The sequence below is a fragment of the Kogia breviceps genome, chromosome X (assembly GCF_026419965.1).
Source record: "Kogia breviceps isolate mKogBre1 chromosome X, mKogBre1 haplotype 1, whole genome shotgun sequence".
NCBI lineage: Eukaryota > Metazoa > Chordata > Mammalia > Artiodactyla > Physeteridae > Kogia > Kogia breviceps.
In genome coordinates this window covers 60,501,454-60,512,713 of record NC_081330.1, presented here as the reverse complement: position 1 = coordinate 60,512,713, position 11,260 = coordinate 60,501,454, and positions in this window count along the sequence as shown.

Below are 11,260 nucleotides of genomic sequence, written 5' to 3'. Positions count from 1 at the left end.
ATTTGGGGAATGGGTTGTTTGTCTATTTGATATTAAGCTGCACGAGCTGCTTGTGGAGATTAATCCTTTGTCAGTTGCTTCATTTGCAAATATTTTCTCCTATTCTGAGGGTGGTCTTTTTGTCTGGTTTATGGTTTCCTTTGCTGTGCAAAAGCTTTTAAGTTTCATTAGTTCCCATTTGTTTATTTTTGCTTTTATTTCCATTTCTCTAGGAGGTGGGTCAAAAAGGATCTTGCTGTGATTTATGTCATACAAGGTTCTGCCTTTGTTTTCCTGTAGGTGTTTTATAGTGTCTGGACTTACATTTATGTCTTTAATCCATTTTGAGTTTATTTTTGTGTATGCTGTTAAGGAGGTTTCTAATTTCATTATTTTACATGTAGCTGTCCAGTTTTCCCAGCACCACTGGGAAAGGCAGTCTATTGAAGAGGCAGTCTTTTCCCCATTGTATATTTTGGCCTCCTTTATCAAAGTAATGTGAGCAATATGTGTGTGGGTTTATCTCTGGGCTTTCTCTCCTGTTCCATTGATCTATATATCTGTTTTTGTTCCAGTACAATACTGTCTTGATTATTGTAACTTTGTAGTATTGTCTGAAGTCTTGGAACCTGATTCCTCCAGCTCCGTTTTTCTTTCTCAAGATTGCTTTGGCTATTCGGGGTGTTTTGTGTTTCCATATAAATTGAAAAAAAATTTCTTCTACTTCTGTGAAAAATGACACTGGTAGTTTGATAGTGATTGCATTAAATCTGTAGATTGCTTTGTGTAGTAGAGTCATTTTCACAATGTTGATTCTTCTAATCCAAGAACATGATATATCTCTCCATCTCTTTATATCATCTTTAATTACTTTTATCAGTATATTATAGTTTTCTGCATACAGGGCTTTTGTCTCCTTAGGTAGGTTTATTCCTAGTATTTTATTATTTTTGTTGCAATGTAAATGGGAGTGTTTCCTTAATGTTTCTTTAAGATTTTTCATTTTTAGTGTATATGAATGAAAGAGATTTCTGTACATTAATTTTGTATTTTTCTATTTTACACAATACATTGATTAGCTCTAATAGTTTTCTGGTAGAGTCTTTAGGATTCTCTTGCATGGTATCATGTCATCTGCAAACAGTGACAGTATCCATTCAGCCAGTCTATGTCTTTTGGCTGGAGCATTTAATCTATTTACATTTAAAGTAATTATCGATATGCATGTTCCTATTACCATTTCCTTAATTGTTTTGTGTTTGTTACTGTAGGTCTTTTCCTTCTCTTATGTTTCTTGCCTAGAAAAGTTCCTAGCATTTGTTGTCAAGCTGGTTTGGTGGTGCTGAATTCTCTTAGCTTTTGCTTGTCTGTAAAGCTTTTAATTTCTCCATCAAGTCTGAATGAGATCCTTGCTGGGTAGAATAATCTTGGTTGTAGATTTTTCCCTTTCATCACTTTCAATGTGTCCTGCCACTCTCTTCTGGCTTGCAGGCTTTCTACTGAAAGATCAGCTGTTAACCTTTTAGGGATTCTCTTGTATGTTATTTGTTGTTTTTCCTTGCTGTTTTTAATATTTTTCTTTGTATTTAATTTTTTATAGTTTGATTAATATTTCTCTTAGCATGTTTCTCCTTGGATTTATGCTGTATGGGGCACTCTGCATTTTCTGGAATTGATTTACTATTTCCATTCCCATATTAGGGATGTTTTCTACTTTAATCTCTTCAAATATTTTCTCAGTCCCTTTCTTTTTCTCTTCTTCTGGGACCCTTATAATTCTAATGTTGATTCATTTAATGTTCTCCCAGAGATCTCTGAGAATGTCCTCAATTATTTTCATTCTTTTTTCTTTATTCTGCTCTGCAGTAGTTATTTCCAGTATTTTATCTTCTAGGTCACTTTTCCCTTCTTCAGCCTCAGTTATGCTATTGATTTCTTCTAGAAAATTTTAAATTTCATTTAGTATGTGGTTCATCATTGTTTGTTTGCCCTTTAGTTCTTCTAGTTCTTTTTAAATATTTCTTTTATTTTCTCCATTCTTTTTCAAAGATTTGTATCATCTTTACTATCATTACTCTGAATTCTTTCTCAGGTAGACTATTTCCTCTTCATTTGTTTGGTCTGATGGATTTTTACCTTGCTCCCTCATCTGCTGTGTTTCTCTAACATTTTGCTTAACTCACTGTGTTTGGTATCTCCTTTTCACTCACTGCAGGTTTGTAGTTCCCGTTTGTTTTGGTGTGTGCCTGCAGTGCCTAAAGTTGGTTCAGTGGGTTGTGTAGGCTTCCTGGTTGAGGGGAATGATGCCTGTTTTCTGGTGGATATGGCTGGATCTTTTTTTTTCTTGTTGGCAGGACCACGTCCGATGGTGTTTTTTGAGGTGTCTGCGACCTTATTATGATGTTATGCTCCCTCTCTGCTAATGTGGGGTTGTTTTCCTGTGTTGCTAGTTGTTTGGCATAGTGTGTCCAACAGAGTAACTTGCTGGTTGTTAGGTGGAGCTGGGTGTTAGCATTGAGATGGAGATCTCTGGGAGATCTTTTTCCATTTAACATTATTTGGAGGCAGGAACCCTCTCATGTACCAGTGTCCTGAACTCAGCTCTCCCATCTCAGTGGCACAGGCCTGACACTCAGCCAGAGCACCCAGATCCTGTCAACCACAGAGCTTACAAGCAAAGGGAGATAAAAAGGAAAGAAATAAGGAAAAAAAATAAAATTTTACAATAAAAAAATAATAATTAATTTTTTAAAAAAATTAAAAAGTAATAAAATAGAAAAAAAAAAAAAGAAAGAAGGGAGCAACCAACCAGAAAACAAATCCACCAATGATAACAAGTGCTAAAATCTATACTAAACAATACAGCAAAAAGGGACACACAGAACCATAGGACAAATGGCAAAAGCAAAGCTTTACAGACAAAATCACACAAAGAAGCATACAAATACACACTCAGAAGAATAGATAAAGGAAATATATATATATATCTTTGCTCCCAAATCCACCTCCTCAATATTGGGATGATTTGTTTTCTATTCAAGTATTCCACAGATACAGGGTACGTCAAGTTGATTGCGGTGATTTAATCTGCTGCTCCTGAGGCTGCCTGGAGAGATTTCCCTTTCTCTTCTTTGTTCACACATATATTGGGGTTCAGCTTTGGATTTGGCCCTGCCTCTTTGTTTAAGTCGCCTGAGGGCATCTATTCTTTGCTCAGACAGGACGGGGTTAAAGTAGCAGCTGATAAGGGGGCTCTGGCTCACTCATGCCAAGGAGAGGGAGGGGTATGGAATGTGGGATGAGTCTGCAGTGTCAGAGGCCAGCATGACGTTTCAACAGCCTGAGATGCAGTATGTGTTCTCCCAGGGAAGTTGTCCCAGGATCAGGGGACCCTGGCAGTGGTGGGCTGTACAGGCTCCCAGGAGGGGAGGTGGGGATAGTGACCTGTGCTTGCACACAGGCTTCTTGGTGGCTGCAGCAGCAACCTTAGCATTTCATGCCTGTCTCTGGTGTCTGCACTGATAGCCACAGCTCATGCCTGTCTCTGGAGCTCATTTAGGCAGTGCTCTGAATCCCTTCTCCTCACGCACCCTGAAACAATAGTCTCTTGCCTCTTAGGCAGGTCCAGACTATTTCCCAGATTCCCTCCAGGCTAGCTGTGGTGCACTAGACCCCTTCAGGCTGTCTTCATGCAGCCAACCCCAGTCCTCTCCCTGGGATCTGACCTCCGAACCCCGAGGCTCAGCTGCCAGACTCCACCCATCCCAGCGGGTGAGCAGACAAGCCTATCCGGCCAGTGAGTGCTGGTCAGCACTGATCGTCTGTGTGGGAATCTTTCTGCTTTGCCCTCTGCACCCCTGTTGCTGAGCTCTCCTCTGTGTCTCCAAAGCTTCCCTCGTTTTACCCCCTGTCTCTGCCAGTGAAAGGGTTTCCTAGTGTGTGGAAACTTTTCCTCCTTAACAGCTCCCTCCCAGTGGTGCAGGTCCCTATTCTTTTGTCTCTGTTTTTTCTTTTTTCTTTTGCCCTACCCAGGTATGTGGGGAGTTTCTTGCTTTGGGGGAAGTCTGAGGTATTCTGCCAGCATTCAGTAGGTGTTCTGTAGGAGTTGTTCCACATGTAGATGTATTTCTGATGTATTTGTGGAGATCAAGGTGATCTCCAAGTCTTACTCTTCTGCCATCTTGAAGGTCTCATCTGACAATAAATTTAGGTGGTACAGTCATAAATAAAGAATGAAAAGAAATGTTGCTTAGGCAGCTGAAATGCCTGCCAATGGCCACCTAGATTGGTATGCAAAAATGAGGAAAATAGCTTTTCTTTAAATCAAGCATAGCAAAGTTTTCAAGTATTAGTATCCATTTATTAGTTAATGACTGTTGGCTGTGTAATGCAGTTTATCAAAAAGGATACTATGGTTGAATCTTAGCTAAAGAAGTATGTGATGAACAATTAATTATACCTGACATGGGAATGGAGTTGAGGAGTATAAGAATGAATGCCATATGTTTGCCATCCCTACTTAGAGAAAAGGCTTTTGACCAGATAAGAATCTAGAAGGCAGCTACCAGAAAATAGTACAAGGCACTTCAGACACCTGCTATAGTCACTAGACTTTTATAGACTTCATTCAAGCTTAGTATGAAAAGATATATTGATCCTAAGACTTTTTTCTAGTAATAAATAGCTGCATACATGGATTATAATTCATTATTAAGTGGTGTCTCCCAAAGGTAAAGACCACAATTTATATAGAAAATGTAAATCATTGGGAATTTCAGAGCCCAATAGAATAATGGTATGAGTTTGAAGTCACAAGAAGCTACATTGCTGACTTATTTACCCGCTTGGTAATTGTAAAACCTGGTTCAAGTTAATTTGCTCTATTTAAAGCTTTAGTTCTGTCACTGATCTGAGACCTACTTCATATACATTCCATCTGTTTTCTGTTTTGTCAAATGAATTTCTAATGGCAATGGATTCTGAAGTGCTGTTTAATAATATAGTCTAAAACTGCAACCTCTCATCCCTCCAATAAAGTAAAACAAAAAAAAATCAAAATAGAAATTCATGCAATGACTTCTAACCCCTGAAGTTTATGCCATGTGTTTTGGAGGGAGGTAAGGGGTTATATAGGTGGAGGATAGGGTGGATATTTTGTCTTGGTTTACTTCTTTTTCTGGAGTGGGACAGCAACAGAGAACAGGGATTAGGAAAACACCAATTTAGGTAGGGGATTATTAATGGATGCTTTGAATATGTGTTTTCTTTACCTTCTTATTTTCCAATCCTATAGGATCAATGCCATCTAACTTCTCAGTCAGATTTCATTAAAAATATTCTGGGAAGAAGTAGGAATTAAGATGGTGATCAATAAAGTAGATTTAATTCCAGTCCATCTGGAATTAAATCCATCCAGTCCAGGGTTTGTCCCCTGAAATTCATCCATTTTGTAAAATTACTTCAGTTATTTTAGATATTGCATCTTTATACATGCTTTTCACCAAAATAAATTTAAGAAAATGTATTGTTTTATTATTGTTGACTCTTATTTCCAATTTTTTTAACATCTTTATTTGAGTATAACTGTTTTACAATAGCGTGTTAGTTTCTCCTTTACAACAAAGTGAATCAGTTATACATATACATATGTTCCCATAACTCTTCCCTCTTGTGTCACCCTCCCTCCCACCCTCCCTATCCCACCCCTCTAGGTGGTCACAAAGCACAGAGGTGAACTCCATGTGCTATGCGGCAGCTTCCCACTAGCTATCTAATTTACATTTGGTAGCGTGTATATGTCCCTGCCACTCTCTCACATCATCACAGCTTACACTTCCCCCTCCCCATATCCTCAAGTCCATGCTCTAGTAGGTCTGTGTTTTATTCCCATCCTACCACTAATCTCTTCATGACTTTTTTTTTTTTTTAGATTCCATATATATGTGTTAGCATACGGTATTTGATTTTCTCCTTCTGACTTACTTCACTCTGTATGACAGATTCCAGGTCTATTGACCTCACTACAAATAACTCAGTTTCATTTCTTTTTATGGCTGAGTAATATTCCATTGTATATATGTGCCACATCGTCCTTATCCATTCATCTGCTGATGGACACTTAGGTTGCTTCCATGTCCTGGCTATCGTAAATAGAGCTGCAATGAACATTGTGGTACATGACTCATTTTGAATTATGGTTTCCTCAGGGTATATGCCCAGTAGTGGGATTGCTGGGTCATATGGTAGTTCTATTTGTAGTTTTTTAAGGAACCTCCATACTGTTCTCCATAGTGGCTGTATCATTTTACATTCCCACCAACAGTGCAAGAGTGTTCCCTTTTCTCCACACCCTCTCCAGCATTTATTGTTTCTAGAGTTTTTGATGATGGCCAATCTGGCCGATGTGAGATGATATCTCATTGTAGTTTTGATTTGCATTTCTCTAATGATTAATGATGTTGAGCATTCTTTCATGTGTTTGTTGGCTCTCTGTATATCTTCTTTGGAGAAATGTCTATTTAGTTCTTCTGCCCTTTTTTGGATTGGGTTGCTTGTTTTTTTGTTATTGAGCTGCATGAGTTGCTTATAAATTTTGGATATTAATCCTTTGTCAGTTGCTTCATTTGCAAATATTTTCTCCCATTCTGAGGGTTGTCTTTTGGTCTTGCTTATGGTATCCTTTGCTGTGCAAAAGCTTTTAAGTTTCATTACATCCCAGTTGTTTATTTTTGTTTTTATTTCTATTTCTCTAGGAGATGGGTCAAAAAGGATCTTGCTGTGATTGATGTCATAGAATGTTCTGCCTATGTTTTCCTCTAAGAGTTTGATAGTGTCTGGCCTTACATTTAGGTCTTTAACCCATTTTGAGTTTATTTTTGTGTATGGTGTTAGAGAGTGTTCTAATTTCATACTTCTACAGGTAGCTGTCCAGTTTTCCCAGCACCACTTATTGAAGAGGCTGTCTTTTCTCCACTGTGTTTCCTTCCCTCCTTTATCAAAGATAAGGTGACCATATGTGTGTGGGTTTATCTCTGGGCTTTCTATCCTGTTCCATTGATCTATATTTCTGTTTTTGTGCCAGTACCATACTGTCTTGATTACTGTGGCCTTGTAGTATAGTCTGAAGTCAGGGAGCCTGATTCCTCCAGCTCCATTTTTCGTTCTCAAGATTGCTTTGGCTATTCAGGGTCTTTTGTGTACAAGTTTTTAACACTTGAATTTTCAGAATGTGTGTACATATTTGTGCCTTTTTCTAAACTTCCTTCTAAGTTTATTTTTCCTGGGCTAGTTTGTCATTCTATTTTTAAAGTAGAAAACAAGTGAGCATTAGTTATTTGTTAATTAAAACACTTTCTCATTGCAACGTCTTGTGTTTCTATGAAAAGATAGTTAAAATGCTTTATATAATGCCTCAATATATGTTAAACATTGAAACAGTATATGGACAGGTGTTAGCTGAAGTATAGGGTGGCAGTGTAAATTTCACAGCTGACAGCAGTAGATATTGAAAGGATTTGCAAAGGACCCAAGATAAGCTTTTCTTATTTTACAATTTTACCTAGGATCTGTTTTGTAAATGACTCATGTTGAAGTAAAAAGGTATCATCTAGGCAGCAGCAAAATTGGATCTCAGCAAGTTTTTGTTTTCAACATTTAATATCCACTTTGTGACTAGTTTATGTAAACATTTTAAATCAACCTCCCCAACCCCACCTCATAATTTGACATTTGATAATTACTTTTTGGCATTCTTAGAAACATCGTTTTTACAAGTGTTCTTACACACTATGCTATGAGCATTACAAAATGTGTATAACTACCATTCACTGATAATACCCTCTTCTCTAAGTAGTATGAAAGTAGCATTCTTCCAAACAATTTTATTAGAAATGTTCTTTAACACCACTTTACATACTTTGCAGAAAATGTATAACTTCCATTGACTGATATAACACTGATCTTTACATAGTAAGCAAGTAGTGTTCTTAGAAACATCTTTATTACAGGTGTTCTTAAACACTTCACCACATGCATTGGAGAATGTGTAGCTACCATCCACTGACATTACGCTCTTCTCAAAGTAGTATGCAAGTAGTAGACATTTGATAAATAGCAACATAAGCCATTCAAAAATTAAGAAACGTATCTGCTTCAAAATGCACATATATACATACACATAAATTAACATGCCCTCTTGGATTTTCAGCTATATATTAAATGTTTATTATGCATTTACTTTGAATTACCTATGCTTGTGGTTTCATTAAAGAAGATAACAGTGAGAATTGACTTTGCGTGTTATTTCAAATAGCCATTTTAAATATAATTCTCAATATTTAGGTAGAGTTTTACCATAGCTTGCTGGTTTTGTTTTGAAATTTCACACCATGTGTTTTCCTTCGAGCCAGTTTATTTCTATTATCTTCTTACTGAATTTTAAAATAAGTTCTATCAGATTTATTTAACATATTTCTTATGTATGACTATTGTTCTGTAACATCAAATCAAGGTGACAGTTTTCTGTTGGTGCCTGGTTTGTTCTGTACATTTGAAATTCCTGGCTTTCTATGGATTCTAATTTTGTAGTGTTCTCATAGTAGTATATCTAGGTTCTATCATATACAGTTTCAATGACTTGCTGATTTGAAGAAGCTCTCAGTTAAAATGCTAGCAATCATCTGTTGCTTAAAATACAATAAATGAAGGACTTTTGAAATGCATTTGAAGTCTTTTGGGGCCTTTTTTTCTATTTCACATATATACACTTCCTTATAAAAATATAGATAGATGGGATTTTCTTAATTGCTGAGTTTCAGAAAATTTGTAATGCTTTTGGCTATAGATGCATCTCTTTAATTTTCATTTGTTGTATTGGTTTAAATCTCTGACTAATACAACTCAGCAATATATAGATTTCTCCCTGAATTATTTTAAGTATTTTTCCTATCCTCTTTCAGATAAAGTCATAGCACATACGAATAAGAATCTGAATTAGACTCAAAATAGCATTGTATTAATCCACATACAGTATGGTGGATTGCAGAAACATAAAGCATTGACTGGTTAAACCAGATTACGTGCTGCTTATTGTTGTAGGAAATACTGGGTTGCAATTTCATTGTGTAGGACGTGTGTGAAGACATTGCCCAGTCACTCAAACAGGGCAATGTCAAACTCTTGGGCATATTTCTTTGTGTGTCATACATTTTATTAATATTTTGTGTGTTTTTGCTTAAAAATTATAAGTTATTTAAATGCAGAGATTGTGTTGTGTTTCTTCCTGTTCCCCACAATTTTTAACAACTTCTGTGTACATAGAAAGCATTCACTAAATCTTTGCTGAACAAATGAATGAGTGAACTTAGGGAATGATGAGCTGTACAGATGGATTATGATCATTCCAAAAATTCACAACTGTGGATAGCTGGCTGCACTTAGATTATTCTGAGATTGTGGTCAGTTGTCTCTTATATCGTCAAGGATGCCATTCTAGAAGATATTTTGGGGGGCCTTGTAAAAGCCATTTCCAATCTTAGGCCATCTCAATTACTGAGAGAAGTAGTATAGCATATTGGTTAAGAGCATGGGATCTAGAGTTAATGTTCTTGGATTTAAATCCTGACTCAGCCACTTCCAAGCTTATGTGTCCTTAAGTAAGTGATTTACCTCTCCTCAAGTCATTTTTTTACATCTGTAAAGTGGGGAGAATGATAGTTCCTCTGTCATAGAGTTGTTTTGAGAACTGAGTTAATATATGAAAAGTGCTTAGAATAGTGACAAATATTAGTTATTATTATAACAGTGGGTCTTATAGCTTCTTAAACTAAAAAATTTCTCCAATTATTTTTATTGATAAATAAAACACACAGACTAATCTTGATAGCTTATTTCAATCCCCATAAATATACAATAGAGTTATGATTATATTAATTACTCATACACGTGACAAAATAAATTTAAAATTTATATCAATACAAGTACATGCATAAACATAGTCATACACAAAGAATATTTAAGAATAACACTGTGACCCAAGTTCTAAATCAATACTGTTCATAGTAATTTGTGCTGAAACAAAGTGAAATGGATTAAAAATGGCAACTCTGGATAGGGGAGGGTATGTATGCCATATAAATCAGCTTGAAAGTCACAAATGTTCTGATTGATAATTTAGTATTCAATAATAAAACCCATCCTTGACAATAATTTGAACGTCACCACTATGTCTGTGATAATGTATATAAAAATACAGATGGTTTTAAAACCTAGAAGATTGTGTGACAAATATTGAGAATTAGTTTCTGCCTTTAATCTATGGTCTCATTTTGAAGGGACATGCTAATTAACTCTGGAATTTTAATAAATTCTTAGTCTTCCTAAATATATCCTTGGATATTTGCAATGGATTTTATGCATCATGACATTTAGCCTCTTTAGCCTTCATGCTTCCTTAAAGAAACGACCATGTCTCTGATTAGCAAAGTTTTCATGCTTGTAGCCTGACATATGTTAATCCAACAAGTTTGTTATTTATGTCATTAATGGCTCAAAATGTCACATGTATAAATGAAGCCCAAAATGATATGTATGGACTTCATCCAAAATCTAGTGATCCAAGGATGCAGGCTATTGGTTAGTGAAACTATGGAACTTGTTTGAGGTCCATAGCCATTATATGGTCCATATCCTTTCTAAGTAAGTTTAAATGAAAGGGTTTGAAAAAGCAAAGGCAACGTAACCTAGTAGAAATAAGTGACATTTACTATATCAATTACTAAGTCACCTAAAGAAAGCAGGTTAGTTTAATAAATTTGTATACATCACAATTCCTTAATTTATTTTTACAGTCTTGTTGACAGTATACTATATTCTAGTGCAAATACCTGCTGTGGTTCATAAAACAGAATGTGGAACATGGTGTGTATGTAATATTCTGAGCAATGTAATTTACTCTCATACATATATGAGGAGTAAAGGAAAGCTAAAATCCTCTCTGATAAGTCATCCAACTTTCAAGTGTAGTTACTGAGTGACGTTTCAAGTACACATGAGCACCATCCATAAGAATGGTTATCTCATTCAAGTGAACATGACTACATATAATTATCCCCTAGACAATTGCTACTATTAAAACGTACCCATACAAATTTCAGTTTATCTTTTTATCATATTTAATCACTGTAATGAAATAAGTTCACTAAAGTCTTCTATAAATTAATAGGAATATTACCATGAGTAATTTAGCTTTCAAATTTCTTTGACATAGTTACACAGTTTCCCC